This window comes from Centropristis striata, chromosome 1 (assembly GCF_030273125.1).
Source record: "Centropristis striata isolate RG_2023a ecotype Rhode Island chromosome 1, C.striata_1.0, whole genome shotgun sequence".
Lineage (NCBI taxonomy): Eukaryota > Metazoa > Chordata > Actinopteri > Perciformes > Serranidae > Centropristis > Centropristis striata.
Window position 1 is genome coordinate 17,443,702 of NC_081517.1, and position 6,192 is coordinate 17,449,893.

The 6,192-nt window shown below is 39.3% G+C and overlaps 1 protein-coding gene across 1 annotated transcript in view; it reads right to left on the reverse strand.

Annotated features, from left to right (window-relative positions):
- Positions 1-3,107, reverse strand: part of LOC131973337 (vasorin-like) — a 39,365-nt gene extending 36,258 nt beyond the window's left edge. The window contains exon 1 of the mRNA XM_059335318.1: positions 2,867-3,107. The gene's annotated coding sequence lies outside the window, so the exon portion shown is untranslated. The remainder of the gene's footprint in view (positions 1-2,866) is intronic.
- Between the last annotated feature and the right edge of the window lie 3,085 nt (positions 3,108-6,192).

Sequence of the window (6,192 nt, forward strand, 5' to 3'; positions counted from 1 at the left end):
CTCCATTACATCCCAGTATATTCACACATGCAGATTCTACAGCACACGATTAATACCACACATAAACATATCTTATATCCATAACCTCTCCTTGAGTTTAACCAAACCATATTTTCCTTGCTCAAACACTGCAGCAGGAAATAACTCTAAAAATGTTGGCCCTGAATGTAATCCAGGGTTTTTTGCAGAATCTTCTATTATCAGTAAATTTGAGTGAGAGTAAGTGTGGCACTCTGTTCCACATTAAAGCGGAATCCTGAGAAAATGTTAAGCTTACAGCAGAAAACAAAGATGGAAAACAGATCGAAGAGAAACCAGAACAAGAGAGCAGAAGGGTGAGGCTGGAAACGAGCCTCTCTGCAGTGGTAAAAATGTCACATCTGCACATGTCAAACACAGTGGATGTGGAGAACAGGACAAAAACAGCAGGGAAACTTTTTTTTGTCCCTGTATGCCCAGATAAGCTTTGCAGAAAATTTACAGTAACATGGAAGCAGGAAGCAGCACTTCAATTACAAGTGTCAGAAAATAAAAACAGCCGGTTGTGTCATACATTTTATTTCCCTATAAACATCTACCCAACCAGTGGTACAGTGACCGAAATCTGACCTGAAGGGAGGCTGTGTGTGTGTGTGTGTGTGTGTGTGTGTGTGTGTGTGTGTGTGTGTGTGTGTAACATCACAGCACCACAGGGCACACTTAAACCCCAGTAAGAGGAGGGGCTTTAAGTTGGTGTGGCTGATAACAACTGAAATCTCATCCACACACACACACACACACACACACACACACACACACACTATCCTCTCCACGACTCCATCCTCTTCACCTTGTACCTCTTAACTTCCTTCATGGGGTTATTAACTCTCTGATTGGGGAGCTTTCCTTCGGGTTCGCCCCTATTTAGTTGTCATGGTGGCATGACCCGAACACTTATTAGCTGACCCTTGGGATTAGTCCAAGCTGGAAACGGGGGGGGGGGGGGGGGGGGAAGTGGGGTTAAGCCTTCACCTCAAGGTGCTCACTGCAGCATCTCACAAAAACCTTAATTAAATTGCTGAGACACCGAGTCAGGAATGTTTGCTTTGCTCTCCCTCTCTCCCGTACGCACTTCAGTCCATCCCTCTGTCTCCACCTTTCTTTGCTTTTCCCATACTCATACTCCATGCTGGGTTTATTTTTCTCCCCGCTCTCTCTTATTGTACCTGAAGGCAGCAAGTTGCAATGTATGGTAAAAGCAGCAGCTCATGGTCAGCATATCACTGTACATGTATTAGATTCTCCATACATTATAAACTCTCCCTCACTTATTGCTCATGCATTAGAAGTATAAACCACAAAGTGAAGGTGTATATATAGTCTGCACATGATTAAAGATCACTAAGATGTGTTTTTTTTATTCTTCTTTTCTGCTTGTAATATGACAAGAATGTTCAATGTTTTATTTTGTTGCCACTTTTTAAAAATTATCTTATGCTTTCTTGTAAGGTGACCTTGGGTGCTCTTATAGCTCAAAGTCTCAATTTCCTACAATGATTTAAAACAAGGACATTCCCTCACATTTTATATGCTTTAAGTGCTAAATGTCTGGCATTATATCATGCAATTGTCTAATAATGTCAGCTAATTTACAGTAAGCCTCGGTTGTAATATAGGTCCTTGAAGGAAATATTTAATCAATAATAGAATAGAACAGAAGATTAGGGCTGCAACAAACTCACCGTCTACTAACTCAACAAATATCTCCTCAATTAATTCATAGAAAATGTCAGGAAAAGGTGAAAAAAAGAAATCTAGAGAAAATGTGACATTTTTTAAATATTTAGCTTTATCCAAAAAGCAAAGATATTAATTTAATAATAATATAAATATAATATGTTCAACAATCGGGACCAGTCAATTTCTGACATTTCTGCTGAAATTTCTCTTAAAAAATTGAAATTGAAAAAATAAGAGTGCTTAAAAGATTATCAAAACAGTTAATGGCTAATGGTTATAACTCTATAATAATATGCCATACATAATATATTATTTGGATTGAGTTGAACATTATTGATTACCACATTATAAATAAATAAATATATAAATAACATTAACTGCAAATAAAAAACGCACACAGGACCAAGCTTGCACAGGACACACGTCCTAGTACATGCATTTTTTTTTGTTTGCCATAAAGTAGTAAAAGTAACGCTTTAAACCCAAAATACGGATTATATGTCCCACAGGGAACATCTCTGGGGATCAGCGGCCAATCACACAGATTAAAGTCTCCCATCTGAGGTAAAAACAAACAGCCAGAAGTGAGAGAAACCATGGAGGGGCTGATAACGACCTCTAATCCGCTACATTCGACACAAACATGGTCTGAAGCAACGACAACGATAAGAGCTAATCCTGTTTCCACATATCTCTGCAGGAAACACTCCTCTCAGTGTCTCTCCTGTCCGTGCCTCCCTCTGAGCGCGTCTGGCCGGCAGATCCTGACCCGAGATAGTGACCCGTGCGCCGGCAGAGGAATGCGAGAGGATACGCTGACAAAGTCACCGGCCACAAGGGAAGCTTTCACATGTGGAGCAGGGTGAGTAAAGGCACCGAGAGGCGCTGAGGCTGGATCAATTATCGGAGCTTCTCAGGGTGTCAAAGTTTACGGGATAACTGATTAACTCTGTGGTTTTAATCGATAACACAGCATCAGAAAGACTTCACACACGAGGAAGGTTTCTCTCATATAGAAAGCGGTTAAATCGTATTCATCTCAACACGGAGTTATTGTTTTACACAGTTATTCGCATTCTGCACAAAATGAACTTTGAATGCACTTTAAAATCACACTTAAAGTTGAGGAAAGCGCAGGGGAGCTTACCTTGGCAAAGTAATCCAAAGTCCGCGGGAATGCGCTCGAGCAGCTTCTACCCAAACTTTTTATCCACTTTGTCGGCGTGTCTGTCCCGTAGAAAACCCCCAAACTGTTTTAAAAAAAAACCTCTTCTCCTATTGTAAGGGGGCAGAGTTAGCGTCCACACGGAAAGCAGAAAGGTGTATCACTGCAGCGCACTCGCTCCGCTCCGTCTGTCAGAGCTGCAGAGAGAGAGAGAGAGAGAGAGAGACTCAGGTCTGCCAGCGTTCAGGGGCGCACAGACTTTTCAACAATAGCGCTCATTGAAGTGAAGGAGGCGAGCACTTAAACAAGCTGGGGGAAGTGGGAGGTACCGTATGAAGCGGGGGCGCGCGGCCGTGCGTGTGCCCGAGGCTGGCTGCACCTGCAAAAAAAAATCATGATTAAAGATCACTAAGATGTGTTTTTTTATTCTTCTTTTTTGCTTGTAATGTGACAAGAATGAGGAGTGCACATGCATATCACAGCAGAAGTTGTACCTATTGAAATATGTTATGATTAATCTCTCAATTATTTTTCACTTTCAGTGTTAGAAAATAGTGAAAATGGTCATATCAACCTCTTATAGCTCAAAGTGAGTCTTCAATTTCCTACAATGATTTAAAACAAGGACATTCCCTCACATTTTATATGCTTGAAGTGCCAAATGTCTGGCATCATATCATGCAATTACCTAATAATGTCAGCTAATTTACAGTAAGCCTCGGTTGCAATACAGGTCCTTGAAGGAAATATTTAATCAATAATAGAATAGAACAGAAGATAAGGGCTGCAACAAACTCACTGTCTACTAACTCAACAAATATCTCCTCAATTAATTCATAGAAAATGTCACGAAAAGGTGAAAAAAAAGAAATCTAGAGAAAATTTGACATTTTTTTTAATATTTAGCTTTATCCAAAAGCAAAGATATTAATAATAATATAAATATAATATAATATATTCAAAAGTCGGGACCAGCCAATGTCTGACATTTCTGCTGAAATTTTGCTTAAAAAATGGAAAAATTAAGAGGGCTTAAAATATTATCAAAACAGTTAATGGCTAATGGTTATAACTCTATAATAATATGCCATACATAATAGATTATTCTGCAAAACACAGCAGGAAAGATGGTTTATTGTGAAAGATGCACGTCTGCAGCCCATACAGAAGAATGAACCCAGACTCTTTTTTTATTATTATTTTGCATGTATTTAAATATAGATATGTCTATTTATAAATCATGTGGCAGTTTTGTACCAGTTTTGTATGACCTACAGATTTGATGTGATTTAGGGGTTCAGTGATGTGTTCAAGGACACCTGGGGAGTGTTTTTTTAACCTGCATTTTGGAATAGTTTATTAAAACTTGAGCTGATCTCCTTAAAGATACATTGGTTAAGTTGTTATTGTTGTTGTTTTTGGACACTTGAGGGCAGTATTGGCAGCATTGACATCTGTTGTAATTGTCAATATGACAGCTTTACTAATACCCTTCTAAAGTTGCTTATTTACAGTGACACAGGCATTTGCTTTTATTCAAAGTTTGAGGAGGAGTCCGGAGGCAAATATGTGATTCTTTTGGAGTTAAATGCTCCACTATGTTCACCAGGTAGTTGCTAACTTTGTCTTTCTTTCTAAAGTGTTGGGCATGTAGGTTACAGTGGGTTTATCAGAAGGTTTTTTTGTGTTTCTGTAGAGAGATGTGTTAGAAGTGAGAACATAATTCCTAATCAACAGCAGGAAATGACCTTATAACATCAGGGTTTACGGGTATAAGGAGACGGATGTTGAGGTCTGAAAGCCAACAGTTCCATTACACTTGGGAACCTTAGCAGACAAAAATGTTTTCCTGAAGTTTTCTTCATTTTGAAGCAACATGGACACCAAAGAAGGTCAATGAAAACACATTTCACAGACGTGTGTCATGTTTATCTTAAGTAACAAGGGAAAGGCTCTTTGTTTCAGTTACTGCTACCAAGGCCAACATTTCAAAGTGGATGATAGAGTACAAACAAATCCAATCCAAAAAAACAAACTGATTTCACTGATGAAATGTAATAAATTTATTCATAGAGCTCCACTGGATACCTATTGCAACCCACATCAAATTCAAACCTCTAATGCTCGCCTACCAAGGTGTCTCCGGTACTGCACCTACCTACCTGAACGCCCTGATTCAGGCATACGCAACCTCTCGACCGTTGCGCTCTTCCAATGAACGGCGCCTGGCTCTTCCAGTTGTTCGCCCAAGGCAATCCAAACTCTTTGCATTTGTTGTTCCCTGTTGGTGGAACCACTACCAGTTCCTACCAGAGCAGGGCATCCCTCTCTATACCTTTAAAAACCTCCTGAAGACCTTCAGCTCTTCAGAGAGCATCGTCTTTTCTAGCACCACACCACAACTCTACTCCTTAAAGAATCCTCCCTAGCACTTATTGCCGCACTAATGGCTCTTATTGCAGTATACCTTAATTGTTTCCCTTTTCTGTAAGTTGCTTTTTGGATCAAAGTATCTTCTAAATGACTAAATGTGAATGTAAATGGTATTATTATGTACTATGTACTGATCTTAAATTAACACTTTTAGCAGGCTCTTCTCTCAACACTCCTTAATTATTCTTATGAAAATGATGCACTGAATTTCGTAACTATCACACACATTTTTTCTCAGTTTATGTAGCATACAGACTGTGTACAGATCCAGGGCAGGCAGGAGGGCACAAAGCCAGAGTTTTGACCCAGAGACTGGTCTTTGTGTCTTGTTGAAAACCTCTTTAAAACAGAACTTGTTTAAAACGGAGACCATTACTTCATAAGAAATCATATGAACCTGCTCATGAGGATACATTGCTTTTGACTGTAACAAAGAAGTAAATCTGACAACAAATAACAATAACTATCACTTTTTATATCATGTCAATGTTATGTTGAAGTACTAAAAGCCACAGGTTCAATCCCCATAAAGTGTCTGCGTACTCATTGTGAGTCGTTCTAAAGTTACACAAATCTATGTGTGTATGTGTGATTATGAGGTTTAACTTTAAACAGGTCATGCATGATCAACAACATTCACAATAAAACTTTGCCATCTGAAAAATCTCCATGGCAACTGTGTTGCCAAAGTTCACCCAGCCCACTACATATTATTTTATTTACAGTTCAGTCACCAAGTTTGCATTTCCATTTTAAGCCCGTGTATTTATACCCACTCTTGGGAAAGTTACTCTAGGTGTAGCGCTAACCAAATACTTCCGCCCGTCACCTCAGCTGTAAATGAGCTGTGGACGGAGACACTAAATTCAACTGCA